Consider the following 15,669-nt stretch of genomic DNA (forward strand, 5'->3'; position numbering starts at 1 on the left):
AAATGTTGTCCCACAACGGGGTGAGATATCATCTTAGCGAGTCTAAGCTCTAAACCCCAATTAGGAGGGAAATATGCCAGAAGCGTCCTAAGCACGCAATCACACAATCAAGGAGACTTACCTCGTCTCAGATCTACCCTGTAGGTCAGTATAATTTATATCACAGACAACATAAAAGCATGAGCAACAATAAGCTCCAAATAATTGAAACGCCACACTCAATTAATCATGCGTTCCTAGTTTTGATCTCGGCATATAGCATGGCCTACTCTCAGTTCGGCGGTCTTCTGGCATTGCTAGGCATCGTCTCACCCCATTGAGCACGGCACGTCTTTTTATCAGACGGCTTTTCCGAAGGAGCATAGGGTCCAGAATCAACTGCGACCGACTTCCCGTTGTCCAAGGGGTATCCCACATTGGGATAACGTCCAGCTCAACAGCCCGGGATGATTTCTCATAACCATCACACGATCACTCAAATATGGCTCAGGACACCGTGCATTGCACTCAAATGCTTCAATTAAAATGGTGAGCCTAGCATTTTTCTTCGTATTAGAAATTCACATGAAATTACTCGTGTGTGGGGACACGATCAACTTGATCCAGAAAAATTGATATTCATCTTTTTTGAAATCCCACTATTTCATATAGTACAAAAAACCATTTTTGGTATCAAAACCCGACGACACTTGGGATTTTCTGAATAAATATTGGAAATTCACAATTTTTGGAATTAAATACCAAAAATCCAATCAGCACTCAATTTGCATAATTTAACACTCAATTGCAAAAATTAACCACACCATTGCAATCAGCACGAAATTCCGGTCACCGGCTATCCCGGCCTAATTTCCGGAAAAATAATTATTTATTTATTAATTACTGAAATTAATTAAATAAATCAATTTAAATTCCAAAAATACTAACCTAAGCCAGGATCATTAAATTAATAACCAATACAGACTCGGAGAAATTCCTGAACCCTACTAGATAAATAGTACAATTTATTTAGGCCTTAGCTAAACCATAGTAACCACCTAACATGCTCAATTAAATAATTCAATTTCTAATTTAATCTAACTAACCACCTAATTCACAATAAAATAAATCTAACACCCCTTAAACGTTATTAGCCTACTAAGCAGAGTTTAGAGTATAATAAACTCACCGGTGTATCGCGAAAACCGGTTCACCGCTGCGACGACACGACGGCGGCTGAAATCTTAATTTTCGGCGGTGTCGGCGAACTCTCGGACCGGGCCTAAAACGGGCCCAACACAACTCAGCAAGGCTGAGTTTAGGTCTTGGGCTTCTGCAGGGCTGCTGGGCTTTGCTGGACTAAGCTTCAAATGGGCTGAATTTGCTGGATTGACTTAATGGACTGAGTGGGCTGGCTCTTTGGGCTGAAATGCTGCAATTTACACGGGCCTGGAGACTGCTGGCTTGGGCCAGTTCTGGCCTGACTTGCGCTGAAGAAGCTGGGCCGAATTGCTGGCTCGAGGACTAGAATTGCTGGGCTGCTCGGTGGGCTTACGGCTCCGGACGATGATGCTGCTTCGCTGATGAGGTGTTGCGAACGAAGGAGAAGATCGTGGCTTTGCTGGCTGCTTCAGTTGGCGAAATGGAGATGCTGAGTCGGTGGTAGAAGACAAACAACCATGGAGCAGCAAGGTTTTGTCGTTGGCTTCGCGAGGACAAGATGAAGATGCTGTGAAGATGGGCCTCCGATTGGAGACTTTGACCTCGTGCCGTCCAAGTAAGGACACGAAGAAGGTGGGGGCAGGCGCACAGCTTGCGGAGTCAACCGGGTGGCCTCGCTTGAAAATAAACAGAGAAGCAGCTTCGGCCACTTGCTGGAACGTGGAGCTTGACCGAAGAAAATGAAGAAGACGGACGTATGGCACGGGCGTGGGCTACAAGCGGTCAACTGCTGGGCTTCGTGGGCTTGAAGGTTGGCCAAGAGCTGCTGGTTGAGGGACAAATAGCGAGGATGAGGGGAATTCGGTGGATGGGCAGGCGTTTTCGGTGGGGGTGTCGTTGCAGAGGAGAAGACCGAAATGCAGAAGCTGAAAAAATGAAAATGAAAGTGAAGTAGCACACGGACGAGAAGAGATCGACGCTGTGGTGAGTGTGCGGCTATGAGCGTCCGGAGGGGGTGAATCGTGAGGTAGAAGCCAGCCAAAAAGGGAAGATTAGTCAACAACCTTAGCCACTCCATTAATTGGATGTTCCCTATTACTTTCCAATCAATTATCCACCAAAATAACTCAATTTAAGTGCAAAATTCCATCCCCAATTATTGATCCGAATTTCACTAATTTTTAGGATAAATTTCTTCACTCAATTTCCCAAATTAAGGTCCAATCTCGATGAAGAAAAATCCCGAACGATTTTCTATAAATTCCTGACACTCACAGGCTTGGCTTAGAAGTCCCAAATTCCATCAATTTAGCTCATCTGAATTTCCGCTGATTTTCCGCAACGTCCGTATCGATTTTCCGCAAAAATCTCGGAATCTCTGAAAATTCTTGGAGTCCCCTGAAGTAAAGTGTATGCTTTGTGAGAAACTCTCCATGGCTTTCTAAAATCCCTCTTCTTCTCCAGCCTAGTAGGATCCTTCAAGAAATGCAGCTTGGGTAGGTTAGGAACGTTTCCATCTTCTTGGGGGTCGGGAATTCTTGGCTGAGGCCAGTTGGATGGCTCTGCATAGAAGGATGTGTTCATGCTTTGAAATTGTTCGTAGGGATCCTGGGACAGAGGTCCTCCAAAGCGTGCATAGGGGTCCTGGGTAGATTGGACAATGTCATCTTCGCTTGTCATTTCAGGCTCTTGGGACAATGAGACTTGTATGTACTGTCCGAGTGCTTCCTTAGCTTCTGGTGCTAGGTCATAATGATCCCACGTAGTGGGTGCATTATTCCAAATATATTCGGGAATGGTCTTGTTTTCCTGGCACAAGATTCTCTGGAGTTCTCGATATTCATGTTCACAAAGTCGAACAGATCTAGGATAAGATTTGTAAATCCGGGCTTCTCGGCTGTTCAAGTTAGGTTTATAGGATGTGGTTCCTATTTCCAGTGGTGCATCAAGAATACTACCATTATTTCTGCAAAAATTCCAAGGACGTCGGAAAAACAGGATGGTATGAACCTCAGGATTTGGCGTCATGGATCTCAATTCTTTTTCCAAGTCTTGTTTCCAACATGTATGATGATAGAACCAGTTTAGAAATTCTAAAAGATTTCTATCACATTCTTTTTCAATGTTTCTTCCGAGCAAGAATATCCTTGTGAGGTTAGCAATGAATCTTCTAGTTGGGATTTCAAAAGCTATCAGATACTTATTGGTTAAGTACCATAATAACGTTTTGAGCTGTTCAGGAAAATCATCTTCTTTCCAGATAAGAGGATGAATGAATGGATAATTCATATTTAATCCGAAAGGATAAAGAATCGAACCTCCATTGAATCTGAATAGGTCTGTGTGGCTTTGCCACATGAGGTTCTCCAAGTTCTCAGCAAGGCTGTCGTTCTGGATTTGCTGAATAATCTCCTCGGGGTATTTCCAACTTTGTGAATCTTTGATATTCTCGATTTTGTATTTTACTCCATGGTTAAGCATATGGAAAGTAGGCCTTTTAATATACATGTCGATCTCGGCTGGTGCTTTTGGCCTTGATAAGAAGTCAGCAAGTACACTCTTCTTTCCAGGAATATGCTTAGTTTCAAAGGAGTATTTTGAAAACCACTTAGCCCATCGAAGCAGTTGGGAATTTGGAATCTGTTTCTGTTTAAACTTGGTCATCTGAGGGAAAGATGCCATGTCTAATTCTACCAGAAAGTGGTGGCCAATGAGATGAAACTCAAACTTTTTTATTCCATTTTTGACTGCTAAGATTTCTTTGAAAGTGGAATGGTAATGCATTTCAGCTTGGGAAAACTTTCCACTTTTATGAGCACAGAGGAGTCTCTTATCATCAATTTCTTCAAAAAGAACAGCTGCCCAGTATTCGTCACTAGCGTCAGTTTGGAGAATTCTTTTGCCTGTTGATGGTATTTGTAATGGTGGGAGATTCTGCATAATCTCCTTAAGTTCAGCGACTGCTTTGGTATGAGTTTTTCCCTAATGTGGGGAATTCTTCTTCAGCATGGATTGCAAATGGATCAGAAGCTTTGCAATATTTGGAACAAAAACCCTGAGATAATTAATTATCCCAAGAAATTGCTGGACTTGCTTTGTTGTGAAGTTATCCTGAGAAAACTTCAGTAATTCTTGAGCGATATGTGGCCCTGGGTAGTATGTTCCTTTGTTAAGGTACATACCAAGAAATTCGATTTCTGTTTGGGCAATGTTCATCTTTCTTTGGGAAAGCATAATGCCATGCTTCTTCACAATTTCTGCAAACTATTCAAGGAGTTGACAGTGTGACTGCTCATCAGGACTGTAGAGCAGAATATCGTCAATGTATATAGCTGCACTCGATAGAATTGGTTGGAAGATGCGACACATGGCCTTTTGGAAAAGGGATGGTGCTACCTTTAAGCCAAAAGGAAGAACTCTCCATTGGAAGTGCTGGTTCGGAATACAGAATCCTGTTTTGGATCTGTCTTCAGGATGGATGCCCAATTGCCAAAATCCGGCTTTGAGGTCGAATTTGGAATATATGTGGGCCTTGGTTAGACCACTAAAGAGAGAATCTCTAGATGGTAAAGGGAATTTATTATCTTGGAGGAAAAGATTGAGAGGTTGATAGTTGATCACCAATCTCATTTTTCCTCTGTTTTACTCGGCACGCTTATTGACATAAAAGGCTTCACAAGCCCATTGTGAGTCAGAAACTTCAATAAGGCCTTGTTGCAAAAGTTCCGAGTATTCCCTTTGAGCTAGAACCAAATGTTCTGGCTTCATTCCCATGTGGCTCGCCTTGGTTGGGTTTATGTCTTCATTTTTCTTGAAAGGAAGACGAACAAAGAACTTTGGGTTTTCCCATAAAGGATGAGAGCACTTTTGAGCGAATTCTGCATGGAATTCTGAACAAGATTCTAATAACTTCTGCATAATCGGATCTAGTAGACTCATTTGGATGGAAAAGAGTCTCTGGATATTGACAAACTCAGAGAATTGATCTTTATACCTAAGACCTTTTCCAGGAATGATACGAAGCTGAGAGATTTGAGTCATGATGTCCCACCCAATTATCAAGTCTTTATTGGGAAGGTTAGATCCAAAAATCTTCGCAGTTATAGAGCACTGCGGGAGGAACTGGACAGTTACAGGAGTGGTTCTGACATTTGTGGAGAAAGTATCTCCTGAGGCAGAATTGAAATATCGGGTGTAAGGAGTCCAGAACTCTTCAGGAAGAATTTTGGTGTCTAGAATTGAACAACTTGCTCCTGTGTCAATGAGAGGAATAACAGTGATAGGTTTGGCAAACTTTGATGTGAGGATTTTAACGGGGAAGTGTGGACAGTGAGTTTGACTTGAAAATATGTCAAGGTTTGGTTCTGGGGATGATGGTGATATATGGAAAATTTCTTCAGATTCTGAGTCTGACTTAGTCTCACTTGAAGTAAAGTGTGTGCTTTGTGAGAAACTCTCCATGGCTTTCTAAAATCCCTCTTCTTCTCCAGCCTGGTAGGATCCTTCAAGAAATGCAGCTTGGGTAGGTTAGGAACGTTTCCATCATGGCACCTCTGAGTGGTTTCCTGCTAAAAGGCGGTCCCTGAAGGGCTTGAATGGGGTTGTTCGCCCACTATGGGATCGTTCCTCAAATAGCTCGTCACACCGCATAACTTTCAATTTTTGAAATCGGGTTCAAATTCACAGTTTTTTTCAATCCGGCGCGCTTTTAGCATGACCTAGTCTATTGGGTAGCTTTTAGGAATTTTTAGTGCAATTGACCTGTGATCGATTTATCTCGAGTCACAATGTACATCTTCGACACATTGACGACTCTTAATTGTCGTGAAAATCTCAAGGTTTCAAATACGGACACAGGGTACCCAAAATGATAAAAATCAATTTAGTGTTGATTGATGAGAATTTTGCAATTAGGTGGAATCACCCACATTTTGATCACTCATCTCAATCGAATTGACCTATCATTGATCTCTTATCGATTTTTAATTGTGCCGTAATGACCCTTGCAAATTAGCACGGTCGAGCAGTCGATTCCTGGTCGAATTCTCAAGCCTTTTGCGTTAAAATCCCTTAATAATTTTCCTAGATAGTCTAGTTATCTCATGAATGATCGGCTCAGAGAATAACCCTATAGACGTGTCGATGAAATGCCCGATTTATTCAATTGAAATCAGATTTGAAAAATCAGGATGTCACACACTTTGCTCATAAAAAAGAAAAAAAAACTATAAATTCAGAAATAGATGTGCCCTTTTAAAAAAAATAAATTGGGTCTACTTAGGGGACATAGACTTAATTTTTTTTTGTAAAATAAGAGAGATTCCAATTGACAAAATTAAGAAAAGCTTATACTATAGAAAAGTGCTAGCGAATTGAGATAATTAAGATATTCCATGCAATGGTGGAACATCATTCGCAAACAAAACTACTTAACTCCACTATCTAAAATATTTTTGTCAACCAGAGTAAATCTAGCAAATCAATTAGAAATTCCCTTCGTTTGACAAAAAAAATATAGAAATTCCTCATAAAAAATAATGGTTATTGTTGGGTCTTTCATCAGTGTAAAAATATTTTTAAGCATTCACAGACAGACTTTCTTATTGATTCAGGGGAGATGTGGGCAATTTAATGTGTTTCTTTTAGTAATCCAAGATTATTTAAACGTGTCGGCCTTATCATTTCATGGATAAAATTAGCAATTGGAAATTAAAATTGTCTTTGTTGAATTGGTTTGAAAGGAAAAGGAACATTTTTGATTAATTTACTAGATTAACTATGGTAAAAAGAAGAAGGAGGTTCATGGAAGATTTTCCAGAGGGGATATTATGACTTTTGTTTTCTTTTTACTGTGAAGTGTCCAATTTTCATATTTCCAGTGTAATTTTTACCGAAATAATACTTTTCATCGCTGTTCACGATCATTGTTCATGCTCACTCAGGTCGATCATCGCTTGCCGTCATCGGTTGTCGTCGTCTCTTATCATCGCCACTCGCCGTCACTGCTTGCCCAAGTTTGTCCTCTTCTCCCCCTCCCCTGTGGTGTGAAATTAGGACTCAGACTCGTCTATTAGGGCTTAGATGAGAAATTTAGGACTTGGCTGGAAAATATGCGGGTCGACCGGGAAATGTAAGGCTCGAATAGTACTGTGATGTGCGATTTAAGGCTCAAATGTGATGCCAGAGCGATTGAATGGTTAGGATTGGCAATTTAGGGCTTGACCTTGAAATGTAAGGCTCGGCGAGGGGAAAATTAGGGCTCCTATACTATTATAATATGTGATTTAGGGCTTGGATGTGGCATTGTGGTGTGCGAGTGCAATTTTTAGGGGTCGCATGTAAAATGTGATGTGCGAGGGTGATTTTTAGAGCTCGAAGTGGTTGTCGTGGGGACCTTGTTGACACCTAAATTTTGGTGACCCGATTAATCATTTATCGCATTAAAAAATCAGGGATTAATTTGTAAGCCCTATATATATATATATATATATATATATATATTAATTACATAGCATATAATGTTAGGTGCATTCATTTTTATTTATTGCATTTGCATCGGATTGACAATGGTGGATGGACTTAGGAGAATGAGACTCTAAATATTTTCTTACAAGGTCGTGGAATAAACTTCATCGATTCTTTTGTGGTGACGTCTACATAATCTTGAACTTTTGACAATTGAAAATATGAATCTTTCCTTTAATGAACAAAGCGCTTATCCTTAGCATAATATATGGAATCGACCAACTCGTTCAGCTTACATGATCAAAAGGAAAGAAATATGCACGAATCGTCAAAAGATGGATTCACGGTCAAAAGGAGGGAAGAAAAGGACAAATCATGATATCATTTAAGCAATCAGAAGATGAAATACGATTTGCTTTCTTTCTTCATAACCCTGCCCGTTGACATATAAAAGGAACGCTTCACGACCAAAGAAAAAGGAGGGGCCACATATGTGCGAACACCCGGCCACACAAAGAGGAGAGCGATATACGTGAGGGGTAGCCAGGGGAGAAAGATGGCGAGAGCCCGAAAGATGGCAAGAGCCCTTCATAACTGAAGACGTTGATGCAGCGGTGACATTGGTGGCCGCTCTCATGAGTGTGGTTTGCCGATCTAGTCAGACACCCACTCACTGTCAAGTTCAACTAATTGAAGCTTTTCCCGGCCACAATACGAAGGAAAAGCCAAAATGAGGCTACGGATTCAAGTCAAGAGAAAGAAAGGCAACCGAGCCTTTCTTTGTGCCAGACCCGCGATCAAGTCCAGGGAATCCTCATCGGCATTTCGAGAGCTCATCACCATCGCTGCAACTTGGCGAGCTTCCCCGGTTCCTGGCCCCACTCTAGATCCGCCAGTTCAATCATCACGGAGTGGTCCATCTAGCGACGACCAGTCCCTGACGCCTTATGGGTCGCTGAGCCTTGCGTCTATAACACTTTTGCCCAACCTGGTGCCCAAAGAATTTTTGGTGAAAATACAGCAACTTCTCGGTAGCCCGCTTAGTCATCGTGAGGTCCAGTAATGCAAACAACTTACTGCACCGTTGCTCTCGGTTCCTTGTGGTGGTCCAGTCCTCGCTCGATGATCGGCAACGGCAGCTTGCTGTGCCTCAACGTGTTCCACCAGTCGACTCGCAATTTAGATTTGGCAAGTTTTGTCTCTTTGTTTCCCTTGCAGGTTACGTAACTCTCACAATCGTAGTCCGCACATCCCTAGCTATCTACAAACCTACAATTGAGATATCGTCGGCAACGCACGCCTTGGACGGCCAAGGGAGGATATGATGAGGTCTTCAAGGGATTGAGTGGAGCTTGAGACTTGATCAAACAAAAGACACCAAATTGCGAGTGAAAGAATAGTGGGCGCACGATGTGAACTTGCAAAAGGTAAAGCTTGATAGCAAAGTGAAAAGAAGCTGAAGTTCTCAAACAGAATTCCAAATACTCGGTATTGTGGAACGCGCCCGACGATTACCGAGCAACCGTGCATGCCACTGATCGCCGGCCTTCCTCACCGTGATTTCCGTGACCCATCATCCATCCGAATTTGGAGGTCACCCACGTGACATCGTGAATTAGGTAAGACTCTCGATCAATTTGATATTCATATATCTCGTTGCCTAATTCGTAATATCGCAATCTTTCTTTGAATGTTTGATCAATGTTGCCATATCCGAAATATCTCTTTATCCCTCGTGAATTAGGAAATTTTCCTAATTTCGCAACATGGGTATGATTGACAGTCCGATTTCACCCTCGAAATACGACTTGCAATCGCACGGAAAAATCGCCAATCCGATCTCACGCTCGACATACGATTCGTGATTTTATTTGAAAATTGGCCAATCCAATCTCATGCGCGAGATACGATTCGTCAATTTATTTCCAAAATGGACATGGATGATATCTTGCCTAATTTGTTGCCGTGCTGTTCTTGATGTCTTATTTTGATATCTCCTGTAAAAGAAAGGAAAAATCCGAAAAAAAATAATATGAGTTAGATTATATTTGTTTTAGAATATTCATCGTTTTAGGGTTATCCTGCATGTCTAGAATAGGAAATTTATTTATTTCGAATTTTTGAAAAAACGAAAATCCAAAAAAAACTGCATTCGTTTAGGATGTTAGTTTTTTCTTTTATTTAAGTTGCATGTGGCAATTTTTTAATATTGAAATTAATAAAAAAAACAACAAAAAAATCATCATGCATATGTCATGTAGAATTAAGGCGTTTAAATTAATCTTTTTAGATAGATTGCATCTTAGATTAGAGATTGCTAGGTTAAGATAATATCCTGGTTTAAATTAGGGTTTAGTCTGACCTAATCCTTAATATAAGTTGGATAAAATCTTAATTTAGCTAGATAATTTTCATATTTTTCTAATTTCGAATTTCACATTAAAAATGCAAAAAAATGACATAGGATAAATTAGTTTCAATTCCTAGGATAGATTGCATTATTTTTTAAATAAAATAAAATAAAAAAAGTCATCGCATGTCATATAGAATTAGATTTGGTAATTATTGCTAGGTCTATTTAATTGGAAATTGCTCGTCATTAGAATTAAGTCATTAGATTAATTTAGATTGCACATTTAATTATTGCATTTCTTTTACCCATGTCATATAGTTTAGGCTATACTACCATGTCATATCATTTCATGTTAGATTAGAAGCATTGCATTGCATATGGATTTGATTCTCATTAATTAAGTGAAAATGAGAAAAAGAAATTGCGTGTTAATTAGAAATCATATCTAGGGTTGTTAATGTGAATTCTGATCTAACAACGTAGATGCTTTCGTTGCTATGAGGTAAGTCAGGCAATTTATTTACTGCTTTACTTGGGTGTTAAATTTGTGATTTGCACACTCGCATGATCGCCTCATATGTTAGGGAAATAGATTTAAAATCAATTTAAGCTGCCTACCAAAGCATTTTTGAAAGTAAAAGAAAAAGGTACTGAAAGGGCGTTAGAGAAATCTAGCGTAATCAAGTCCCCGAACTCACAATCTCTGGTTCGTAGGAATATAATAAATCTCTCATTACTTTACTTGGGTTTCTGATCGACCCATCAAAAAATAGATTAGTGGCGACTCCTGATTGAAAATCATTTGCATGTTAAGAATTCGAACTTAAGTCGCGAATTGGTATGGGCTTGGGAGAACCCGCGTTAAGTTTAGGCTTAACAATCCATTAGCCAAACCCTAGGTGGTTTACACCCTAAAAATTAGGTCGCGACAGACCTCTAGTCATTTTTTTTTTAATCGAAATGTTGAAATGGGTGTTGTGGGGACTTGTGCTTGTCATAAGGACCTCTGTTTGTTGTCAGTGTGGGAACCTTTGTTTGTCGTGAAGGGCATCTTTTCAATAAATAAGGCTGCGTTTGTTTATGTTCTTTATTTCTATTTTTGAACAAAAATTTTGTTTTTTTGTTCCTGGTCCTGGGAACAAAAAAAGAACAGAAACAAGAAACAAAAAAAGTTGTTTCTTGTTTCTAGAACAACTTTTAAGAATAAACTCTCTCTCCACTCTTTCTTCTTCTTTGGCTGGTCGTCGACCTCGGCCATGGCCGATGACCGGCCGATGAGGGTCGGTGACCTCGTCGGAGCGTTGCCGACCCTCGGCGAGGCTGAGCCTCGTCGTGGCCGGGTGAGGCCGGCGACCCTCGTTGGCCGGTCACCGGCCATGGCCGAGCCGGCAACCGGCCAAAAGAAGAAAAAAAGAAAAAAGAAAAAGAAAGAAAAAAAAAAGGAAAAATAAAATAAAAATATTAAAAAAAACAAAAAAACAAAAAAGAACACAAATTTACCAAACGTGTTTCTGTTCTTTTTTATTCTCGGAACAAGTTTATCAAACATGTTTTTCTAGTAAAAAATTGTTCCCCGGAACAGAAATAGATTCCCGGAACAAAAAAGGAACAGAAATACAAACAAACGCATCCTAATCTGACATGTGCATCTCTTCCTTTTTCTTTAATATAGTCTATGAGAGTATGGGGACCTCCATGTGTAATTGTCTGTTGTCTTTTGTTGATGTGGTTCGAAAAGTTAATTATTATTTTTACCTTGGTTGCAGCAATGACTTATGATAAGGATTATGTTGTTGCTATTGTTTGTTACAGTGCGGACTTTGTGATTAGGAATGATGAGTGGAAGTATGAGGGCAGAAATGAGAACACTATTTTTGTCGATATAAAGAATACATCTTATATTGAATTTGTTAGGGATATAGTGAACTATTTGCCATGCAAAGTATGGACACTACTATATTGTGTTCCTGGGAATGACTTGAAAGATGGTTTGAGAAGCTTAGAAGATGATAATGGTTTTAGGGATATCCTATACCATTATCTTCGTGGTGAAGAAGTAAAAGTATATGTTGAATACAATGGTGATTTTGAGGACGGAGATGATGATGGAGAGAGCACCTAAGTAAGAAAAAGAGGAGATGGTATTCAAGCTAATACTGATAGTGGGGATGAAGGACAACAAGATAGATAGGACGAGGATGAGAGGAGCATAGATGCAGTGCACCAAAATGATGATGACATAGGTGATGTCACCATCATTAGATTAGATTGGAACGTAGCTGAATCCAGTGATGATAACAATGAAGCGTTTACTTTTAAAAATTTCTTAAGTGATGACAATGACGAGGACCTTGCACAGTCAGGATAAAAGCAAATGGAGTTTTTATTAGATAGGTTTGTAGCTTTGCAGGTGATTGATGAAGTTCCAAATAGGGCTGAAGGAGCTGCAACTACTAGTGTTGCTAGCGAGGAGACTGATTATGCAGAAAGCATTGAGAATGTTACTTCCCAAGACGAGCTTGAAGAAGATCTTGAAGAATATCTATGAGCTGAATCCAGTGATGATAACAATGAAGCGTTTACTTTTAAAAATTTCTTAAGTGATGACAATGACGAGGACCTTGCACAGTCAGGATAAAAGCAAATGGAGTTTTTATTAGATAGGTTTGTAGCTTTGCAGGTGATTGATGAAGTTCCAAATAGGGCTGAAGGAGCTGCAACTACTAGTGTTGCTAGTGAGGAGACTGATTATGCAGAAAGCATTGAGAATGTTACTTCCCAAGACGAGCTTGAAGAAGATCTATGAGCTGTACTTAAAAGAATAAGTAAGTTTCCAGTTGTGACATCCAGATATTTCAACCCTGTCTTCTACTGAATAAATCGGATATTTCATTAACGCGCCTATAGGGTTATTCTAAAAGCCGATCACTCTCGAGATAACTAGACTATCTGGGGAAATTATTAAGGAATTTTAAGACAATAGACTTGAGAACTCGATCGGGAATCGGCTTCTCGGCCGTGTTCATCTTTAGAGGTCATTACGGCACAGTTAAAAATCGAATTGAGATCAAAGATAGGTTGGTTCGACTGAGATGTGTGGCCGATCGTGGGTGACTCCACTAAATTGGGAAATTCTCGTCAAACGACACTAATGTGATTTTTCTGTCGTTTTGGTACCCTGTGTTTGTAATTGAGCCATCGAGATTTTCACGACAATCGTGAGTCGCCAATGAGTTGAGTGGGTTCGTAGTGGTTCGAAGAAAATCGACCACGGGTCATTTGCTCTTAAAAATATCTGAAAGTTACTCAATAGTCTAGGTCACGCTAAAAACGCGCCGAATGAAAATTAACTGCCAATTCGAGTCCGATTTCGGAAATTAAAGTTTCGGCCATGTCACAATAAATTCTAGGAGTTGATTTTTCTGACAACCGACACTTTTTGGGAAAAAGTCGGCGTCGGGTTGTTTTAATGCAGAAAATGCCGAAGGTGGTTTTCGATTGCGAAATTAAGAAGTGTGAGAGATTATTGGATGAGGAAAATTTTCAATTGAGGCATTCAGAGGTCAAGTGATTTTTGTTGAGGTCATTCAAGATTAATTCAAGAGAGAATTTGAGTTCATTTAAGCCAATCCTCCCCCAAATTCGTGTACCCCCACCTAGCCACAACATTTGGACCATTTTGACTTCTAGAAGAGGGGGTCATGTTGGATCATTGAAGACCAAGTAATTATACATAACCTACAATGATTTTTGGAAGATATTTGCAAAATATCAAGCTTAAGGGGCCCTCACCTCTCATCACAATCCTCTCTCTCTGTCTGCCCCTTTTCTCGAGCGAGACCCTCATGCCATCTGCTCGTCTCTCTCTCTCTCTCTCCATTTCTGCTCTCTCTCACGCCTACGGTCGAAGCTGCTCGAAGCCCAACGATTTTTCCTCCAAGCTGCCGAATCTTCAAGCTGTTCGGTCAAAGTTCTCCAAAACCGAAGACCAGGATCGTGGTCTCTCCTCACCGCCGCTGCCACTTGCCTGCTTCTCCTTCTGCTTTGGTCAACAAACGAACCACCGAAGTCCTGATTGACTGACTCCCACGAAGACCCGAGCTCCACGTAGCTTCAATTTTCGTGAAGCCTTGCTGACCGAAGACTCCACCAAGCTTTCTTCTTGTGCCACGAGTTCAACGTCTTCAGCCTGTGCATCTCGTAAAGTCCACGAAGACCGAGGCCAGCGAAGCAGCGTCCACGAGCAGCTTCCATCTTCAGTCTTCCCCTGTGGCGTGCCCTCAACTCCACGCTAGCACAACAGTCAACTTCGTGTCTTGCCCGCCGGTTTGTTGACCAGCAACATCCACCGAATTTTGCCGTTCGTCCGTGCTTCCCTCCACGCGTCCGAGCCCCAACTCTTTTGGTCCATCATCTTGCCGTGAAGCTGCGAGACCCACCGAGCTACCAACCGTTGCCAGCGTCTTCGATCTCCTCAGACAGCGAATCCAACTGCGTGAAGCCCAGCAAAGCCTGCAGCAATCCACGAATCCTACAACTTTAGTCTTCTTTTGCTAGTGGGTCAACCACAGCGAGCCCATTCCGATTTTCAGTGGCCCAACTTCAGCTCTTTGGAAGCCTGTGAACAAACAGCCCTCAAGCCCAGTTCAGTTCAACAACAGCCGGGCCAACAATTTGTTTGCAGCCCAGTTCTTGAAGCCCAGATTTCAGTCTTCAAGCCCAGCCAAGTGCAGCCCAGTCCAAATTCAGCCCAAATTCAGCCCGCGAAGAAGGCCCAATTGCAGCTAGGCCCAAGCCCAAGAGCAAGCCCATTCCAGTGCAAGAACAAATCTCAGTTGGGCTGAGATTTGTTGGGCCTAAGCTTAAGGCCCGGTCCAAGCCTGCCGGTGTTGTTGAAAGCCTGATTTCGGCCGCCGTAGCGTCGCCGTTGCGGTGATTCAGTATCCGCTTTTACCAAGAGAGTGTTACTCACTAATGCTTTAGTAGTTTGCTAATTATGCTTAGGGGTTGGTTAGATTTAATTAAAAGAAATTAGGTGGTTAGATTAGTTTAGATCAATTAAATTAGAGACTTAATGATGCATGTTAGGTGGTTAGAAATAGACATTAGCAAGTAGGCATGCCATGTTATTTATGGAATGAGTCTCGATAATTTTCCGGGCTCATCTCGGCGACCAATTCGGCATTATGAGCCTAAATTGGAATTTTTATAATTATTTATTTAATTTTCGAAATTAATTATTTAATTATTTATTTTTCCGGAAATTCAACCGAGATGGCCGGTGACCGGAATTCCTTGCCGATTGTCCTGGTGCAGTCCATTTATTTATTTGAGTTTTATTTGGTGTTAAAGTAATTTAGGAGTGAATTTAAGATTTATTCCTAAATTAGATCTTGAGAGGGTTGGGTGGGACCGTAAAGCCACTAGATCTTGAGAGGGTCGGGTGGGACCGTAAAGCCACTAGATCCTGAGAGGGTCGGGTGGGACCGTAAAGCCAATAGATCTTGAGAGGGTCGGGTGGGACCGTAAAGCCACTAAATCTAAGGAATTGCTTGGTGTGGGATGAATGACTTAGAAATGGTATGACTGACATGAAATCGACTAGGTCAATTTGATCGATGCTTCGATCGATGATGTGATTGTTTGAGTACCTATTGAACTGTACTAATATGCAGATGGAATCTGAGGCCACGGTAAGTCCTCTGACTCGT

Source organism: Eucalyptus grandis, chromosome 10 (genome assembly GCF_016545825.1).
Source record: "Eucalyptus grandis isolate ANBG69807.140 chromosome 10, ASM1654582v1, whole genome shotgun sequence".
Lineage (NCBI taxonomy): Eukaryota > Viridiplantae > Streptophyta > Magnoliopsida > Myrtales > Myrtaceae > Eucalyptus > Eucalyptus grandis.